The 20,801-nt window shown below is 46.7% G+C and overlaps 1 protein-coding gene across 1 annotated transcript in view; it reads left to right on the top strand.

The window, feature by feature from the left end:
• Nucleotides 1-4,681: 4,681 nt before the first annotated feature.
• LOC146857440 (uncharacterized) overlaps nucleotides 4,682-20,801 on the top strand; it is a 103,764-nt gene continuing 87,644 nt past the window's right edge. Inside the window, exon 1 of the mRNA XM_085647959.1 lies at nucleotides 4,682-4,874. The gene's annotated coding sequence lies outside the window, so the exon portion shown is untranslated. The remainder of the gene's footprint in view (nucleotides 4,875-20,801) is intronic.

The following is a 20,801-nucleotide window of genomic DNA, read 5'->3' as shown; positions in this document are numbered from 1 at the left end:
ATTCTTTTATTTTCTATAACAAATAACAAACGCTCCACTCTGAGTGTTGGTCTGCACAAAGGTGTGTCAGCGGCCCTGTGATGAAGCATGCCACTATACAGTGTGTGAGGGCATTCACCCCTTCCAGCATTTTTTCATTAGCATTTTCCCAGCTCCTGATTGCAGGAGCAGGGATTTGTCCTTCTCGTGTAGTGAGGTCTACAGTCTGGTTGGGAGAGCGAGGGAAAACTAATTATCTAGTCCCTTTTTGTTTGTGTATATACACTTCTACTGATCACTATACAGCAGTGCTTAATTTGTAAAAACATAAGTCCCATGGCCCTCATAAGGGACCACTTCAGCTTGCCCCACCCATTGCCCTACCAGCGCTGCCAATGACATTACATATATACTAACCAGTACACTCCTACAGGTTTGAGAATTCAGACTTTTCCAGGCATCAAAACTATTAGAATGGCTTGGGTGGAGGGCATTCGTTTTTTTCAATGTATATTTAATTTATAAACAATTGTTGTCATGCTAATCTCTAAATAAGATAAACAGTGCCACCATGAGGCAGACTGACATAGGTGCCAGGGCTGACAATTAAGTGCTGGTGTCGAGCACAGAAACCACTGGCTCCAATTAAAGCACTGCTATATGTATGCTGCCACCACCATTCTTATGCTGTTTAACTCCTGGTGAAGACGGTAACCTTCCATCAGTATGAGGGAATCGCTTTGGGAGCCCCTCTCGGTCCAACAAGACCGCAATCTTTGAGACAGGGCTATGTCATGGCACACACCTTTTTTGCCTAACACAAAAGATCAGTATTAGGGAACCAGGCAACAGTACAGTTGAGCACTCAGAGCAGGGGTATATGTATTTACCATGCAGAGGACATTTCCATTCCAACATCCCCTCAGTCTAACTCGAAGCTCTTCACGCCATCTACCTGCATGCTCCAAACTTCCCAGCCTGGCTTCCTATATGCTTCATGTTTCTCTCTGGTATGTCTATGTACCTCCAGCCCCTCACACTATCACTGCACTGCCAGCTCCAGAAAGTGTACACTTTTGTACCTCATCTGTTCCTTGCACTATCCACTCATTTGCTCCAAGCTCCTCATGTTGTGCTTCTATGTTTCCTGAACTACAGTACTGACACTTTCTGCCCTTGTGACTCAGGGCAAGACTCACAATGTCTAACAGACAAAACACTGCTAAAGAACTAGAATTCTCAATACTAACCTCTCTCTCCCCACTCAACAACACTGTGATCCTAGGCAAAACAGTTCATCACCTTCTTTATCAATCCCCGCTGTTGTCAAGATTGGGCGTGCCTAGAAACATAAAAACTGAGTATTAGGTGTAATATACATTTTGTACGGGACATAGTTTTCCACAGCACATGCAACACGGATTGTTATTGCGCAATTATGCCGCCTGTCTTCAGAATGGTTTCTCTTCCATGAACATGGCTAGTCTGAACCTGTAAGGTAAGCCTGTGCACAGAGATTTACAGCAAGTACCTTTACCAACCAAACTATCTCACGAGTTTGAAAGGTAAATGTTGCCCTGCGCCATACAGTCTCCGCTGTCTGAGCTTGGCAGGCTCTAACTGGGTATGCAGGTCTTTAATTGGCAAGAAATAGGTGGGGTGTCTCTACAAGGGTGTTGTGAAAGAAGCTCAACTAGGAATCTTATTCCAGAGGCCTATGTAATAAAGGGATTAGCTTAAAGCATGTAACCTAAACTCCTGTACTTCACCCGCCATGTCACCTGACGAATAACTGGGTGCTTGCCTCTTATTGCATCAATATATATTACACATAATGAATATATGCCTAATACAGGCCAGACCTATTAGCTCTGCAAATGTTTTTAGCTGTATCAGAGTAATGAATAATAATAATTACTATTATTATTGAAATCTTATATAGAGCAACAGCTACCCAACAAAGGGTTTCCCGGCGCTTTATCTACAGGTCAGGGTCTTGCAAGACACCATCAGATCAGAACATCCAAGTCTTCAGCTGTTTTTGAAAGATGGACAATGAGGTGCAGTTTCCCAGGGGTTTCAGAAGATCATTCTGCAGCTTGGGACCAAGGTAAGAAAAAGACTGACCTCCCATATGTGCCAGTTTGACTGGGGACAGTACACGGGGACAAGCGAGCACAGGGAGCAGGCAGGTTGGTAGGGTATCACCAGTTCCTGAAGGTACTGTGAGCCCATCCCTGCCTTAGCCTTCAATCACTCAATCAATCACAGTATTTATAGAGCGCGCTACACACCCGCGAGTGTCTCAAGGCGCTAAAGGGGGGGGGGGGGGGGGACTGCTGCTACTGCTCGTAGAGCCATGTCTTGAGGAGCCTCCTGAAGGCGAGCAGGTCCTGGGTCTGCCGTAGGTGGGTTGGGAGGGTGTTCCAGGTCCTGGCCGCGAGGAAGGAGAAGGATCTGCCTCCGAAGGTGCTTCGTTGGATTCGGGGGACGGCGGCGAGTGTGAGGCTTGCAGAACGGAGCTGGCGGGCGGGGGTGTAGAAGTTGAGTCTGCCGTTCAGGTACGCTGGTCCAGAGTTGTGGAGTGCTTTGTGTGCGTAGGTGAGGAGTTTGAAGGTGATCCTCTTTTTGATGGGGAGCCAGTGCAGGTCTCTCAGGTGAGGGGGGATGTGGCTGCGGCGGGGGAGGTTGAGGACCAAGGCGTTCTGGATGCGTTGTAGTCGTTGTAGGTGTTTGGTGGGGATTCCGGCGTAGAGTGCGTTACCGTAGTCCAGCCGGCTGCTGACGAGGGCTTGGGTCACCGTTCTTCTGGTTTCGATCGGGATCCCCTTGTAGAACCTGCGGAGCATGCGGAGGGTGTTGAAGCAGGAGGAGGAGACGGCGTTGACCTGCTTGGACATGGAGAGGGAGGAGTCAAGGATGAATCCCAAGTTGCGTGCGTGGTCCGTGGGTGTCGGAGCTGTTCCTAGTGCAGTCGACCACCAGGAGTCGTCCCAGGCAGACGGAGATGGGCCGAGGATGAGGACTTCTGTCTTGTCCGAGTTCAGCTTCAGGCGGCTGTTCCTCATCCACTCGGCGACGGCCTTCATACCCTCGTGGAGGTTGGTTTTGGTGGTGTGCGGGTCCTTGGTGAGGGAGAGGATGAGCTGGGTGTCGTCAGCATAGGAGATGATGTTCAGGTCGTGTTGGCGGGCCACTTGTGCGAGGAGGGCCATGTAGATGTTGAACAGCGTCGGGCTGAGGGATGAGCCCTGGGGAACGCCGCAGATGAGGTCGGTTGCTTCTGCTCTGTAGGGTGGGAGGTGGACTCTCTGGGTTCTACCAGTGAGGAAGGAGGATGTCCAGTCCAGTGCTTTCTCCCGGATTCTGGCTTCTTGGAGGCGCGATCATATCGTGCGGTGGCAGACCGTGTCGAAGGTGGCAGACAGATCCAGGAGGATGAGGGCAGAGGTTTCCCCGTTGTCTAGTTGGCGTCGGATGCCTGATGGAGGCCTTTTCAGCCCCTAGGTATAGGATGTTGCCGTAGTCCAGACATGAAAGAATTAAGGCCTGGATGACTGTCCTTTAGGTTGAAAATGGAAGCAACCAAATGATTTTCTTCAGCCATTTCAGGACACCAAAAAAGAGAGCGGCAACCTTAGCCACCTGAGACTCAATAGGATATTTAGTCCTATTTCTATGCCAGCGCCCGCCCCGTTTTTTTGTTAAAAAATCTGGTCACCCTATTTCTACCTCAATTTCCGAGCTTTTATTTGTTTGCTGTCCAAACACTAACCAACAGCCTGAGCTCACTCAGACACATGAATGCAACTCTGTTCAAAGTATGCACTATACAAATGTCATACACAGTGCTTAATTTGAGCCACTGGTTGCAGGTGCAGCCCAGCCAAGTACCACGCATCAGGCGATAGACTGATACTCAAAGCATGGCCTGGAGGGGTGCTTGCTGCCCTCTTGACATTTACATGCAGCCCCCCTGGTGAACAGCAGCACCAACTGCTGTTTAGTTGCTGAGCACTAATATTTAGAAAAATAAATAAACGGGCAAGCATTCAGTAACCTGCAACTAAATGCATTGCCCGTTTATTTAACATGTTTTTAGACATCCTTACACAATCCCTGACCCACCCATACCCCCTACCACCACCCTGCTGGCATCTGTGTGGCCCGCAGTCACACCACAGACCGTACTTGGTGGCACCTGGGCAAATGTTTGCGAGTACCCGGTTAGACTAATGCATTTCAGTGTGGTGGTCCGCATCACCGCACTGAAATGGAAAGTCGCGCATTCATTTATAGCTCTTGCTGAAGCTATGGGGCCCACGAGCATATATTTTTTATCATCGCAAATTTACAGAGGGTAAGAGTGGGGAAAACACACAAAGGGGCAAGGAGGAGGAAGAGAAAGACTGAAAATCGTCATGAATGGAGAAAGCAGGAACTTGCAAGAGCCAGATAAAGGGGCGGGGAATTTCTGGTAGTGAATTAAAGAGGAATGAGGTGGATTCAAGACTTTCAGCCTTGGTTTGGCGCGCAGGCATTCATTCACATTGCCTGACATGGAATGCCCTAAGGCTATGAACTTTATTTAGGTTGAAATGTCCTCGGCAGCGCCTCCACAAACATGGCCGGGAGAAACTGTCAAAACATCCACTTCCTGTATTTTCATAGTTAGCCTCGGCGTCCGTGACTCCGCCCGTCCAGGGCAGGCTTTTAATGCACTAAAACCCAAGAAGAACGGACTTCGACCTGAAACCGGTGTGAGCAAGGCTGGGTGTGCACGGTTAGAAGAGACGGGAGCAGGAGCCCTGTCTCCGGAGGGCGGAAATTCCGCTCAGACACACCTGAAATTCACGAGTCCTTCAGGTGACAATCACAAGAGAAGATGGAAAAAAGTGAGTGGAAAATAGCCACGCGCGCTCACATATATATATGTGTGTGTGTGTGTTTATATTGAGATGTATATACTCTGTCAAAGACAATAGTTTGGATTTTGTAGAGTGAAATTGTTTTACTAAATTTCACTAACTCCCAACCAGGTGGAGCACGGGCACTAGCAATGCATGTGTACCTTCTTCACAAAAACTGTTTTTCCTCAAAGATCACCATGGCAGCAGCAGTGCAGCTTTCGCCCTCGCAGAATGGCACGAGGACAGCTATGCCAGAGTGCCTACTTAATGTATTGTCATATTCTGCCTTCCCACACTCACATTAAATCGGTGCAAGTGAACGGTCAGCGAGGAACTGCATCTGAAGACACACAACACACAGGTGATGACTGGAAGCATTGCGCACGTAGGGGCAGATTTATGTTGCACTTGCGCCACTTTTGCACCGCCGTTGCGTCACTTTTGTGACGCAGCAGCGGCGCAAATCCTGCGCCATGGTGCGGGGTATTTACAACGTGACGCATCTGGGAGATGCGTCACGTTGTAAAACCCTGCGCCACATGTAGGCGTTCCAGGGCATGTGGGGGCGTTCCGGCGCAGGAACGCCTCCTAAAAGTGGCTGAGTGAAATCTACAAGATTTCACTCAGTCACTTTTAGGCCCATGCTGCGTCAAAACCCTGCGCCTGCTTGAAGCAGGCGTAAGGATTGACGCAGCATTGTACAGATAGGGCCCCCCAGAACATTGCTGGAGCAGCGTCGCGCTTGCGACGCAACTCCAGCAATGCGCCACTTTTACTGCACAGATGCGTCACGCATCTGTGCCGTTTTTGCCCCATGGTGCGCCGCATTATAAATGCGGCGCATCCATGGTGGCGCAGCTGTGGCGCATAATAATTGGCGCATCCCTGCTGATATGCAGGGATGCGCCAGTTAACATAAATCTGCCCCGTAGGGTATAGGAAGTGACGCTTCGCGTACGGATGCCCATTGAGGACAACAAGAAAGTGACCATCAGTCTGATTCTGGGAGGACTTTAGTCAGTCAGATTGGTGCCCAGTAATAATAGCAGTAACGGCCCAGTGTGCTGTTTTTCTTGGTTGATTTAATTGGATCTCATTAAGGTGGAGGTCGACGTGTTGATTAATTTGAGAGCAGCTGAAAATAATATGGATTACGATTCACACATGAATACTCGACACCAAAGTGATTTCGGTGTAGTGTTTGGACTCTGCACTGAGGCACCGGAACAAGGAGGGATTTATTAAGTTAATCTGTTTGCATTTACAAGACTCCTGGTAGAGACAGGCAAGCTTGCAAAGGAGGCTTGTCTGCTCTTTGGAGGTGGCAGATGTTGTATTCTTGGGGGTGAGCACGGCCAGGTGTCCTTCACTGCAGTAGCATCAAGGTCAAACTCTTGGGTGAGGACACATGTGGAAGTTGCACCCGAGACCGCTGACACACTGTTCAGTAAGGCAGCTTTGTGGTGATGCGCAGGCGATGGGTCACTGAGCTGAGAGGAGGCGAATCTCCTGAGACTGCGTGGGTAAAATCACCTTTGTGATTAGGACGTCTAGCTCTGGGGGCTGTCTTCGGATCAATGGTCAGTGTGTCGGGTTTGTTAAAGGTAATGTGCCAGGAGGAATGCTCAGAAGTATTGGGTGTAGTGAGCATGTTGGGTTCTACATGAGAAGGTGTGTTGGGTGAGGTGTGTGTGTGTGGGGGGGTAATAGAATTGTTCTTGGGAGGAGAGTGCTTGTGGCAGGGGAAAGACAATAGAGAATGTGCTTTGTAAATGGTGGGTTATCTCATGCAGGGGGTTCTGCTTCAGCTTAATGTCAAGCATTTCATTTATGGAAGATAAGACATTTGTGCCCTGGTCAGTGATAAGAGGTCTCCATGGAGTATGAGACAAGTGGCCCTATTTTGTATGGCAATCATGCCTATGGGTGATTGAGTCTGTCTGTGGAGAGTCAGTTTGTGTGCTGGGTGTGTTTTTAGGTCTCGTGCCTAGCGGTGCACTGCGCAGCTGTGCTCGCGCAGCGCAAGACATTTAGTGGGTGAAAAACGGGGAATCGAAGCTGAACTAGGAATCGCACATGCTTGTGCGTGTGCGATTCCTTTTGTGCTACGCGATTGGCCTTTGAGTGTGTCTTTTTATAAAAGACGGCACGCAATTGGCCAAAGTCTGGCGCATTGCTACGCTCATGGCCTATTGGTGCCTATTACGTGCTTGGTGCGCGTAATAGGCACCAATAGGCCATGGCTTGCAGTGGCGGGCGCACGCGCACCACTCGCGGGTTTCTTTGTTTTTTTTCAAGCGAAAGTGAAAGCGAACGCTTTCCCTGCAGCTTGTTATATTTATAAGGAAGAATTCAAAGTAATCTCTGCATATCTAGACATCTGCCTCCCCCTCCAATCATCTCACTGACAACCACACCGGGCTCTGGCCAGTCAATCATTAGAGCTGTGGACTCCGCTTCCGCGTTTTAACTGATGGGCTTAACTTCTGCCCCTCCCCCATTCCAATATCTTGACGCTATGCGAGGCAGCGCAGCTCGCTTCTGCCAGACCCCAGCACATGCTTGATGTTATGACGCCCAGCCAATGTACACAGATGTTTAAATAATAATCACATTATAAGTAATAAGGGCCCGGGGTATATATATATAGCGCCCCTCCCCAGTCCTTGAAAAGTGCTTCCGTGCTTGCTCCGGGACAGCCCCAGGGTTCCTACCTCTGTGCTTGTTACTGGTCCTGTGTAGCCGAGGCCCAGGAAGCAACGGCACTGCTCAAGGTCAGCGGCTGGGATTGTAACCTATGGCAGGCAGCGCCTGCAAACCCCTCTCCCCCCCAAATTCCTATCGACATAGTGCCCGTACATGCGATGGAAAGATCTTTACAAACGGTAATGGTAGGCCTTGTGACTCAATTGAGGCCGTCCTTGAGCAGTGACACAGAAACAGGCCATTTGTCTTGTGACGTAGCTTGAGCTCTTTTTCTCATGGCCTGTGAAGATCTGCAGCCCTTCTAGTCTTCCGCGTCCGTCTGGATACCGCGCGCAGTGATTTCAGCGAGCATCCCTGTGGCACAGCTTGAAAGAGTCTCCATGGCATGCATGCCCCCTTCACCCTTCTGGGTTTCTAGGCAACAGCGCATTGCACGTTGTAAACTCATTTATTTTTTGGAAAAGAAAAAGTGCGATTCTCAAGATGCAAATTTTCGCTGTAAAAAAAAAGCCAACGCGTCCGAACTTGGTGATACGCATGGATCTTAGTCCCTCTGCTTTCGGGCAGGTGCACTTCACTCCCAAAAACATACCACCCTCACAGCTGGTGTAGATGTTTTACTCGTGTTAGGATCAGTCCCCTCGGAGCCCTCTAATGCAGCCTTTTGACATTTGTGGACCCCCACTTTAATCATTATTGGAAGCGATTTCTATGTCTTTGGACCTCATAACAATACACAACAAGCATTTGCAATGCAATAGGTCTCACATTATTAAAGTTTGAGCTATTGGTGTTGCATTATTTAGCAATGCCAATAGCTCAAACTTTCATAATGCGAGACCTATTGCATTGCAAATGCTTGTTTAATCATCCTGCGTGCATATTGATTCCATATTATCAGTTGGTACTATATCACCAAGTTAACTAGATGTGGATCTGAAACCGTAAACCTACCCTTCTCTATATCTTCTTACCTTGATGATACAGTTGTAGTCAATGGTGTATAGTTGATATATGTGTCAGTCGAAATACAGCTGTTATTGTTTTGGTGTAGCTGGACTGAACCAAGCATTAGTTGACAGAGGGAGGCAGTATTGAGAGGATGTTGTGGCTACTGGGTGACTTGTGGGTTGTTCCAGCATATGGTGCTTTGACTTATGCTCCATTATGCTGTTGCGTTTCATTCCACGAGGGGCGTGTGGGTGAATATGGGGAGATTGATGGATGAGGCAGAGGTGGCCTAGTGAGCAGAGATGGGAGGTACCATATCAGTTTTAACATCTTAGCCATCACAGAAGCTTTTAGGACCTTCATGGTAACAAACAATCTGGTGTAGAAACTGATGTTTATATCTGCCGATTGAAGCACGGCCTATGCCCCTGTGCTACTAGGAATGCCTTTGGGGCCATTGATCCAGGTTACCAGCCCGCTTGGGACTAATGGGGCACTCATTTTGAAGCTCTTAGTAGAAAACGCTTAGTGTATCATCCAGGCGAGTATGTCCTTTGTAAGAAAAGAGTATGTCTGAATCCAGTCTAAGACTACGGCATTTGTCTCTGTGTAGGGTTTCCAGGCTGGTCATCGGGGCTCAGTGTTTGTGGGATTTCAGGGTGGCTTTGAATCGTCCAGGGTGGATATGCTATTTGTGAAAGTTCTTGTCAAACTGTTTGTATGTAAACCGCATTGTGCAGGTTGAAACGGTTCTTATGTGAAACCCTCAAATACCTATTCGGTCTTGTTTGCAGTAAACAAAACTGTTAAACTCGATAAAGAAGGAAATACATTGGATCTCTGCGGTGTTGTTCAGTATTAGGCTGTGGCGTATTTCTCAGTAAAGAGAGTCAATGCAGTAGTAAGATGTCACACTGGGAGTAAAAGTTACACATCAGTTTGACCTCATTTTGATTAAGAGCAAATGGAGATGCAAAGTCATCCTTGGTGCAATTGCAGCAGAAGGAGCACAAATTATTTTTAGGTGCAAAATCACATTTAAGTGCAGAACCACCTAGGATTTCTCACAAAATATACTATGGCTGATGGCATGAGGACTACTGCTTCCTATTGGTTGCGCCTTGCTATACCCGGGTGGACTCCTCAGTCATTTACTACGGGCATCTCATATAATGGATGCTTTTCAGTAGCTCCACGTTGGAACCATTAGAGCATATACTGTGGCTAGTTCTACGATGCCGATTTCTGCAGGCTGCTCCCTCCTTTCCTGGGTGGAATCTTCAGAGCGTATACCATAACTGGTTGCATAATGCCAATTCCTAAAGTTACTGCTATACCACCCCTGTGTGGAGCTCTGGGTATAAACTGCAGTAGATGCATGATTCCACCTCTTCAGGGTATCTTCCTTCACCACTTGGGTACTTCCTATCCCACTTCTTTGTGAGCTCAATGGTATGCTACAGACCAATCAAAATCTGGGATCATATTACAGAAAGTGCCCTTGAGATGCACCCTTGGCATCGCCCTGAGGGCGGATGAAGTAATGCACCGCCTCCTCCTACAGGGGAAGGCCTTTCCAACATTTTAAACGCATGCCTCTTATACCTTTCCACTTTTTAAGCAAAGGTGAGTCTGCGTCTAGTAAAAGATGAAGCCATGGCTCCAAACCACTGCTCTGTCTTTCCCTGATGGTCTCTCCTCTGTGCAGGTGCATGCAGTTTGCGCCTGCACTTACTACAGGAATTGTTTCGGTGATGGGGTGCACTGTCTCGGTCTCCCCTGAGCGCACCTAATTAAGGGTTTGATATGTAATTCATGCCCTGGTAAATATTCGCTTGCATACGCAGCTTGGTCTTTTCTCACACTTTTCTCCTGCACCCCTGCACTTCCTATGACACAGGGGAGCCTCTGCCATTCATGCACAACACAAAACGCTTCTCACACACTTGCCAAACTGGACTCACACACTCCCTTCCCTCCAAACACAAGCATCTGATGCTTAAACATCGTGTCTCTCACTCTTGTTCGCACAACTCTGGTCCTCATGCAGAACAGCAACCCTACCCGGTTAATCCACATGACAGACACATGCTTTTTCTTTCATATCACTCCAGCAGAGTGTCATGCTACCAGCCTGTCAATGTTCTTGGAAGGGGTATAAAGCACATATAAATGCAACTACAATACAGTACACTCTGCAAGACTGGGTAAACACATTTGGTGCCACAAATCATGTTCAGGAACAAAAATACATTTATGTGCAAAATCACCCTTTGAACATCATACAGGAGCAAAAATCAAAATTAGGGTCAAAATCACATTCAAGAGTAAAACCACCCTTCATGCATCATCAGGAAATCCCCATGGCGTAAACAGATTTAGGCGCAAAATCACTTTGGGTGCAACATCAACAGGAGTGTTAAGACACTATTAGGTGCAAAAAGACACTTTTTACTGATTTTATCCAACATTAGTCATATTTCCCACTGTAACAAATACAATTATTGGGTGGCTGTACAGTTAAAGATAAGAGTCCCTCGTCTTTTTCGTAGGGTCTGTAGCTCCAGCATTAGACTGTAAGGCATGCACCTCTCTCAATCCAGAGGGATCAATACACCTCAGAGTACATAATGCATCAATGTCTAATCGATCAAAACCATCCATAGTTGTTACCCCTACCTGCAATCTGACCTCCCCTGCCCCTCACAGAATTAGGAGTTCTTGGGGATTTCATCACCGTGTCTCTAAGGTATCGCTCATGTGGTTCCCATATGTTCTTTGGTCTCAGGGTGATGGGAAGTGTATTGGCATATGTGTCTGATGCGTCATTGCAGTATATTAAGTCCCCCATCCAATGGTCGGTCTTGGGCACAGGGCCCTTCCCCAAGAACATTGCTACCCTACTCTACCAAGCAAGCAGTTGCGGCGTACCTTCTCAATGATCTAGTCATCCCTCCCACATACCCCTCCCTACAGAGCCATTACGAGAGATAGGAAACTTCCAACTCAACCATTGTCAAAAGTATTTGAAAAATACAGAAAAGTGCAACAAGAGGACAGAGCCACGAGGAATGAATATAGTCAGCCCGTTCCTGTGAGCAGTAACAGCATTTCATGTCCACCGTGTAGCGCCAATGTGTGTAGTAAAGCCTATGTAGAAATTTAAGATGTAGTAGTCTATGCCTACTGTTCAGGGAGACTTCTCAGTTTGTGACCAACAATACTCCCACATCTTATCCAAAGTGTGTTCTCCCTTTTGCACTTAGATAGAATCAGAAATGTGGTAGTAAGATATAAGATTAAATATAAAGTCAAGTTAAGCTATAAAATCAGTTTTTTGCAAGGTCATAAGTGTGAATTACTTATTCGAAACACCCTTCAGTAGGAAAAAAATATTTGGGTGCAGAAACTCATTTGGTGCAACATCATCAGGCAGGTGAAAACACTAGTATGAGCATAAGCAACATATAGAATCATAAACACATTTGGTTGCAAAATTACTTGTAGGTGCAAAATCAAATGTGGGTAAAAAACACTCTTTATTCAATGCCAGCTGGAGTGTGGGCCTGATTTAGATCTTGGCGGGTGGGTTACTGCGTCGGATATCCCGTCCGCCGAAAAATGAATCCCATAGGATATAATGTGTATGTGTGATGTAAAGGTGTGGGTCAATATGACATATTGTATGGTTGAAAGCAACATGAGTGTGACAAACTTTCAGAAGCATAAATCCTATTTAGGTGTTATCTAGGAAAGTGAGATACGTGCATCATTTGGTTTTGCATAATCACGCAAAATTTTAGAAAAAATATGCGTAATTATGCAAAATACAAAAACATATTTTAGTGTGAAATGCGTCTGATGCAACAACACATTTTGCAGTAAAAAAAATAGTGCAAAAAACGCAAAAAGCAGCAAATCCTATGGTCACTTATGTTGTTCTGTGTGCTTGCTCTACATTTTTTCCAGGAATGGCCTGTAATTACACAACATGATATAATAGCGTAATTTGGGGATTTTTTTTGTAGCAAGCCTAATGTGAATTACTCAAATTATGTGAGATTATGTCAGCATAATGGAAATTCACCCACGCCTAGTGTTCACTCACCTTTACAGACATTACTACATTTAGGTGCTAAATAACATAAAGTGCCAAAATGACCATTGGCCCACCATCAGCTGGAATGTGGAAACACTTAGGAGCCCAAATCACATTTATAAACAAAAACCTATTTAGGTGTAAAATCAAATTTGTGCAGTGGCGTAGCATCAAGGATGGAGACTTTTAGGAGCACCCTACTGCAGTGCAAGCCGTCCATGCACTGCATTTGGGGACACTCTTTAGGCAAACAGCCAGAGGTGAGAATGAACTAGACACATTTCCAGTGAGTCTCTCAGCCGACAGCACATGCACATGCCATTTGACGAGCAGGCCTTTCCCCCAGGGCCTCAGTTTCTCTTTTGCACCACAAACAATGAAGACCATTTCAGTATTAGGTTGACAGGGAAGTTTCCTGATCCTGGAGCCTCCATATCCGGTCTAGAGCTCCACCACTCCAGTCACCTCCATATCTGCTGTGGATCCATTGTTCGCTTTTCACGTTAGGGTGAGGGAGTCCAACAGAGGTCCACGAGGGCCTGATTCATGGCGGACGCTGATGATAATCAGTGACTTTTATAATACAAAGTGTTCCAAAGTCAAACGTTAGGAAAAACATGTCAAGTATGTATGATAAACAATTCCCACTAGCAAAAAATATGACAGGAAAAGTTACACAAACAAAATTTAGATTTAATGATTGGAATAATCATATTAAAAATTCCTTGAATGACAGTTTCAACAACTATCCAGGTGCTACATGCGATAGATAGCACAGTGCACGCGATCAGGTGAAATATTGTGAATTAATATATACAGTGCACAACGCACGGAAATAAAAGAAAAAAGAGCAATCAACCATCAGGACATAAATTGAGTCAACAAGAAGTATAAATCACGTAGGAACACGGTGTTGATATGCCCCCCAGTAAATGAACATGCTTGATATAATGTCAACATTTTGACCCTATAAGATAGAATTTAAAACAGTCTTCCTCAGGGCAATCGTAATTACCTGAAAGAGAAGGGTACTCTCAGAGAAAGGTACGTAATGTAAAAACGTGGGAAAAAGTGAATCAGCCGGTAGCTCTCCTGGCCAGGCCTGGCTGAAGGTTAAATCTCTCAAAGGAGAAGATAAAAGGAGATAAAATGAGACCCCCTGTGTTAAAAGAGAGAAGAAAACAAGAAGAGTGCTTGTAAATATACTGCTAATAAATTAAAAGAATAAACTTAGGATCTAAAATATGATGGGAGTATTCTGAAAACCAGCTCCTGAACATTCAGTGACAAAATGGTACACTAAAAAGTCCCAGATTCCTACGGGATTCATGCAGGTGAGAAGCAGCACACTACATAGAAGTGACTATGATGTCATACCTCCATGGGCTTGGCCGCTGTTTGGCTGACACTGATCTACCGACCCCCTGGACCACGCACGCAATTCAGCGAGGACATCGCCGACTTCGTCAGCCCGCATGCCCTCCCCTCCGCTGACTACATCCTCCTGGGAGACCTCAACTTCCATCTGGAGAACAACAACGACCACAACACCAGCACCCTGCTCGACAACCTCGCCAACCTGGGACTCAAGCAACTGGTGTCCACCCCCACCCACCTCGCCGGACACACACTCGACGCCGTCTTCTCATCCAGCACAGACATCGTCTTCAGCCACGCCACAGAGCTTCAATGGACGGACCACAGCTGCGTCCACTTCACCTTCAAGAGAACGACGACCCACCAACACCAGCAACAAGCCGCCCGCAGAAGTTGGAACAAGATCTCAGCAGACCAGCTCGCCACCTCCCTGAGCCAGCACCCTCCTGCCAGCTCAGCGAACCCCAGCCAGGCCGCCGACAACCTCACGAAGTGGATCAGCAACTGCGCGGACGAACTCGCCCCGCTGAGGACCCCGCCTAGCAGACCCGGCAGCAAGAAGGCCCCATGGTTCACCGACGAACTCAAGTGCTCCAAGAAGAACCTCCGAGCCCTCGAGAAAGTCTGGAAAAGGGAACCGACACCGGACAACAGGACCTCCTACAAACTTGCCACCCGGAAACACCACCAGCTGATCCGCGCCGCCAAGAAAACAGCATTCAAGGACCGGTTGGACAACAACGCACACAACGGCAAGGAACTCTTCAACATCGTGAAAGAGCTCTCCAACCCCAGCGCAGGAAACAACGACATCACCCCATCGCAAGACCTCTGCAACTCCCTCGCCTCATACTTCCACAACAAGATCACGGACATACACAGTAGCTTCAACAACCAACCAACGCACACCATGACCGACCAACCACCCCCACCCACCACCACCCTCCACGCCTGGACCCCGATCAGCACCGAAGACACCACCCGCACGATGAACTCCATCCACTCCGGATCACCGACCGACCCCTGCCCTCACCACGTCTTCAACAAGGCCGACGCTGTCATCGCACCCCACCTGCGAGACATCATCAACACATCCTTCGACACCACCATCTTCCCCGAGAGCTGGAAACACGCCGAACTCAGCGCTCTACTCAAGAAACCAACAGCGGACCCCACCGACCTCAAGAATTACCGCCCCATCTCGCTTCTCCCGTTTCCAGCCAAAGTCATCGAGAAGACCGTCAACAAGCAGATGGCCGCCTTCCTCGAGACGAACGGATCCCTCGACCCCTCACAGTCCGGCTTCCGAGCCAAACACAGCACCGAGACCGCCCTCATCGCCGCCACCGATGACATCCGAGCCCTGATGGACAATGGAGAAACAGCGGCCCTCATCCTCCTAGACCTCTCCGCAGCATTCGACACGGTCTGCCACCGCACCCTAGTACGGCGCCTCAGCAACATCGGAATCAAGGACAAGGCGCTGGAATGGATCATCTCCTTCCTCGACGGAAGAACACAGAGAGTCCGCCTACCACCGTACAAATCAGAGGCCTCCGAAGTCATCTGCGGCGTCCCCCAAGGATCATCTCTGAGCCCCACCCTCTTCAACGTCTACATGAGCCCCCTCGCGGCCATCGTACGCAAACACAACCTCAGCATAATCTCCTACGCCGACGACACCCAGCTGATCCTCTCCCTGACCAACGACCCCGCCGCCGCCAGAGCCAACCTGCACGAAGGGATGAAAGAGGTAGCCGAGTGGATGACGACCAGCCGCCTGAAACTGAACTCGGACAAGACGGAGGTTCTCATCCTGGGCTCCTCACCCTCCGCCTGGGACGACTCCTGGTGGCCTCCCGCCCTGGGCACCGCACCCAAACCGACAGACCATGCACGCAACCTGGGCTTCATCCTGGACTCCTTCCTCTCCATGACCAGGCAGGTCAACAACGTCTCCTCGGCGTGCTTCAACATCCTACGCATACTTCGGAAGATCTTCTGGTGGATCCCCACAGAGACCAGGAAGACCGTCACCCAGGCCCTCGTCACCAGCCGACTGGACTACGGTAACGCCCTCTACGCCGGTACCACCGCCAAGCTCCAGAAGAGACTCCAGCGGATCCAGAACGCCTCAGCCAGACTCATCCTCGACATCCCACGATCCAGCCACATCTCCGGACATCTGAGAGACCTTCACTGGCTCCCCGTCAACAAGAGAATCACCTTCCGCCTCCTCACCCACGCACACAAAGCCCTACACGACCAAGGCCCGAGCTACCTCAACAGCCGAGTCAACTTCTACGCTCCCACGCGCCACCTCCGATCAGCCAACCACGCCCTCGCCGCCGTCCCCCGCATCCGAAGAGCGACTACAGGAGGAAGGTCCTTCTCCTACCTGGCCGCCAAGACCTGGAACTCCCTCCCTCCCGACCTGCGCCTGACCCAAGACCACCTCTCCTTCAGGAAGAAGCTGAAGACCTGGCTATTCGAGCAGTAGCGGCACCCCCCCCCCCCCCCCAGCGCCTTGAGACCCTACGGGTATGTAGCGCGCTTTATAAGTGTCACTGATTGATTGATTGATTGATTGACACTCTACGCCCCTCCAATCTACCTCACTCTATAACATTGTACTCCCTCCACGATACTCTACTCCACTCTATGCCAATCCCCTCTATGACACTACGCCACTCCACAACAATCTACTCTTCTCTATGACACTATTCCTCTTTACGCCACTCCACTCTCCTTCCTCCACGACAATCCATGACACTCTAGGCCACTCCACTCTATGCCACACCACTCTGTCACTCTACACGACTCCACTCTATGCCACGCTACGACACTGCACGCCACTCTCCACTACCCCACTAACTTTTAGCCATGCTGAACAGCAGCCACCCTTGTGTACAACATGGCTACAACACATTTGAAATAGCACTTGTATAGGTGAGACCTGTTAGCTTTGTTAAAGCTTGTTAAAATGTAGAGAAGTCCGCTTATGCTGTTTTGAAATCAGGGTCATGCATCACGTTTGAGACCACCAGGGCCTCACAAAAGCTATTGCCAGGCCTGCACTTACAAATGAAGTCTTTTCCAGAGTCATCACTGGAACAGCTTCACAAACAGACCGTGTCTTTGTGAATCAAAGAGTCCCATTTTCCTTGCACGTCCTCAAAAGCTTAGTGACTCTCACCTTGTGCTACTATCATTAGATTTTGCTTTTGTGGTGCAGTAGCATCATTCATGACAATTGTGCTTCGTAGAAAACAAGAAGAAGGAAGTCAGTTCTGGTGTGCGAAGTTGTGCGCTTTGTGATTCCTGCTTGACAAGACTTCAAGGAAGTGAAGATATTGAGATGATACACTGTTCGCATGTTGTCTCCTTATGTCATTACTGCCCTGTTGTAAATGCTCCTTGCCTCTCCTTGTACACGAGGAACTCGGCCATTTGCTGTCATTACTCGTGTACACGGCACAGCAGTTCGAGCTGAGACAAAACCAGTGCATGCCCTCTTTTCCCAAGATTTGTTTTTCATACAATTAATCTGCTCGCCGTTTCAGTCTTGCTGGGACCCCTCCCTCACATTAAAAAGATTTGGAGTGCGTTTTGACTGCTAGAACTACACACACCAACATGAACGTTTCGGAATTTGAGTTTTTAGACACTTCTTTTTTGTGAGGAATCTAGAAAATAGTTTACCTAAACGTCGTAACTTCGCCTGCAAAAGACACTGTAGCAAAATGTCAACGTAGGATGCACATGAAACCCCGCGAATTCAGCAAAGTACAATAAACACACTTTACATTTTTTTTATTGATCTGCCTTTTCGCCCCATAAATATAGTCATGTTTCACTTACATCCATCCAGTCTGTCTACTTGTACACTCACGCATGCATTCATCCACCCATGTATGTTGTGTTTTTACATAGTACACGTCTGCTTATTGCTTGCCACCATATCCGTTTTCCTTTCAGAAATATGGCTTTGGTTGTGAGTTTGCCCACATAGGGTCATCCCTCCTGTGTATATATGTGTATATATATATATATATATATATATATATATATATATATATATATATATATATATATATATATATATATATATATATATATATATATATATATATATATATATATATATATATATATATATATATATATTTATATTTATTTTTTTTTCACTGAAAAAACCATAGGTTTCACACACGTTATAGTTAGTAATTAGCATTTAAAAAACCTTGTAACTCACGCGACCGCAATCCTCTGCTGATGACGTCAGATATTACATCACTGTATTTAGACACTTATTTACCCATGTCTTCTTCCATTAATCTTTAGCTATACATATATTACAAATATTTTTTTTCCAGAAAGACACATATGTCATCAGTGATGTAATATCTGACGTCATCAGCAGAGGATTGCGGTCGCGTGAGTTATAGTTGCCTGCACTAACTATAACGGGGGAATTTCAATGGTTTTTCACGAGTGAAATGTCCAGCTAACTATAACATGTGTGAAACCTATGGTTTTTTAAGTGAATTTGCAAGGTTTTTTAAATGCTAATTCCTAACTATAACGTGTGTGAAACCTATGGTTTTTTCAGTGAGTTTGTACGTTTTTAAAATGCTATGTTATGGTTTTTTTAAAGGTTTTTTACCGTGCGCGTAGCGTACGCGCAAGGTGCGCTTCACGCACTGTGCGCGCGCTGTTTACACCAGACCTGCAAAAGGCACATCCCTGACCTTAGGACTACCTCTCTGCCAAATTTCAAGTAATTCTGTTCAGCCGTTCGGGCTGTAGCTTGGACTAAAGGTCCTATGGAAAAATGCATGGGGAAAACGTGTTTTGGGACCCCCCCTTTTTCTCAGCCCCCGCTTGACGACTCACCCCGAGACTTTCAGGGAAGGAGCGGAGCGGAGCGCCCCACCTATTTTGAAAATTTCACGAGGATTCGTCAATCGGCGCCAAAGTTATTCCAAATAGAATGTTGCGGATTTCCTATGGAAACACGGTCCTAACTATAACTATCTACTGGCGACCGCCAGTAGATAATATATATATTCTGTGGCTGAATGTTTCTTTGCATGTGTACGGATGTGCCTTGGTATGTCAACTGAATGCGTTGATATGTCCTTTTATTTTTGTCCTGTCTTTATATGAGCATGTTGGTGAATATGAGCCCTTCTTTGTTACTTGCTTAATTCAGTGTATTTTTTTAAGTCTGACCTAGAGACGGTGATAGAGATCAGGGTGTGTATAATATTCCCACTACCACAGATAGAGTAATCTCACAGTTACACGCACATATATTCATCATACGCTAGGGCCCATTACACTAACATACGCTCAAATACTCTACCAGCAATAAACCTGTGGAAAGAAAACTCCTAGTCACCCTGCATCTATATCGAGGTCGATAAGACCTGGTTATTATGACTGTCCATAAACATAATCTATACAACCTATACGGCAATAATCAAAATATAATACTCAATAATTGACAAGAAATAATATCCAACACCATGTTCAAATTATATTGCTTTATCTAAAATTAGTCAAAATGGAAATCAATCAGAATAAATCATTTTTCTCATAGTTACCTATTCTAGCTAAATGTCAGAACGGGTCAGGACAAGTCTCTTGGTAAAGTCTCTCAAGACGAAGTCCCTTCAGCATCAATCCTCAGCAACGCAGATTCGGTACGCGGCAAAGGCAAATGGCAAGTGGCAAGTGGCCTCTCTAGGCTAACAATTCTTATAATGAATCGAACAAAGGAAAGATACATAGAAAAGTTGTAATGTCCGCTGGACCGCTGAGCAGAGCGAGAAGGAAAGGATGTAACATTGCTACATTTGAAAATCTCCGCTCAGGAAAAATCACAAAATAAAGACTACGGAACAGGAACCAAGAAACATAAATGTATCTTGTTAGTTCTACTTCTCCTCGGCAATGAGACCATAGTTCAGAGTCTTTCTCTAAGGCTCCTTTGTTTCCCAAGGCTGCCAAGGACGTTCCATTTCACTTGGAGATTACCCAGGCTGCTGCTGTCCTCACAGAAATTTTAACAAGGCAAGCAAGGACTGTGGTCAGCTGACTTCAGGACCATATTCAGCAGGGCTCTCTCCCATCACGGTTTTCTACTTTCAAATCGAGGCCAGGCTTACAAAATCGGCCATCTTTGTCTAGGCCACCATAGGCCACAATAGACCATCTTAATTAAAAGAAACAAAAACAACGTTACCACAGCATAGTGATTAAACAGTGCTAATCCCACTAATACCCTTATGTGTATGTATCTATCTAGCACTTGCAACATAGAAAAGCATTAATTCGGAAAGCGTTTTGTGCTCAAAAATAAACAGCACATAGCAACGTTTAAACATGAAAACACGCACGTTATTATTAAACAGCACATTTATGCGTACCCACGTGTAACTCTCTCTTATTAGGACAAACGGATTTATTAATATAAACACACTTGCACAAGACAAATAATTAATTACTAGTAATTAATAAATTAATATGACAAATAGACATACCAGAGCTTCAAAAACCAACGAATTTTCAAACAGAAAACTCTGCTCCAGCAATCCCCCCTTTGGTGATTTTATCACCAAATAAACCCCAAAAAAAAATTTGTGAAAATTTAGTCCCATTTTAGGAGAAATCGGAAATGTCTTTTTCCCCTTACACAACATTACACACCAGTCACTCTTTCATCATCCCTTTTTGCCTCTAAGTAAACACTCTCCCTCAATTCTTCCAATTCA

This window comes from Triturus cristatus, chromosome 3_2 (assembly GCF_964204655.1).
Source record: "Triturus cristatus chromosome 3_2, aTriCri1.1, whole genome shotgun sequence".
Taxonomy (NCBI): Eukaryota; Metazoa; Chordata; class Amphibia; order Caudata; family Salamandridae; genus Triturus; species Triturus cristatus.
This window is presented reverse-complemented; position numbering and strand designations above follow the sequence as displayed.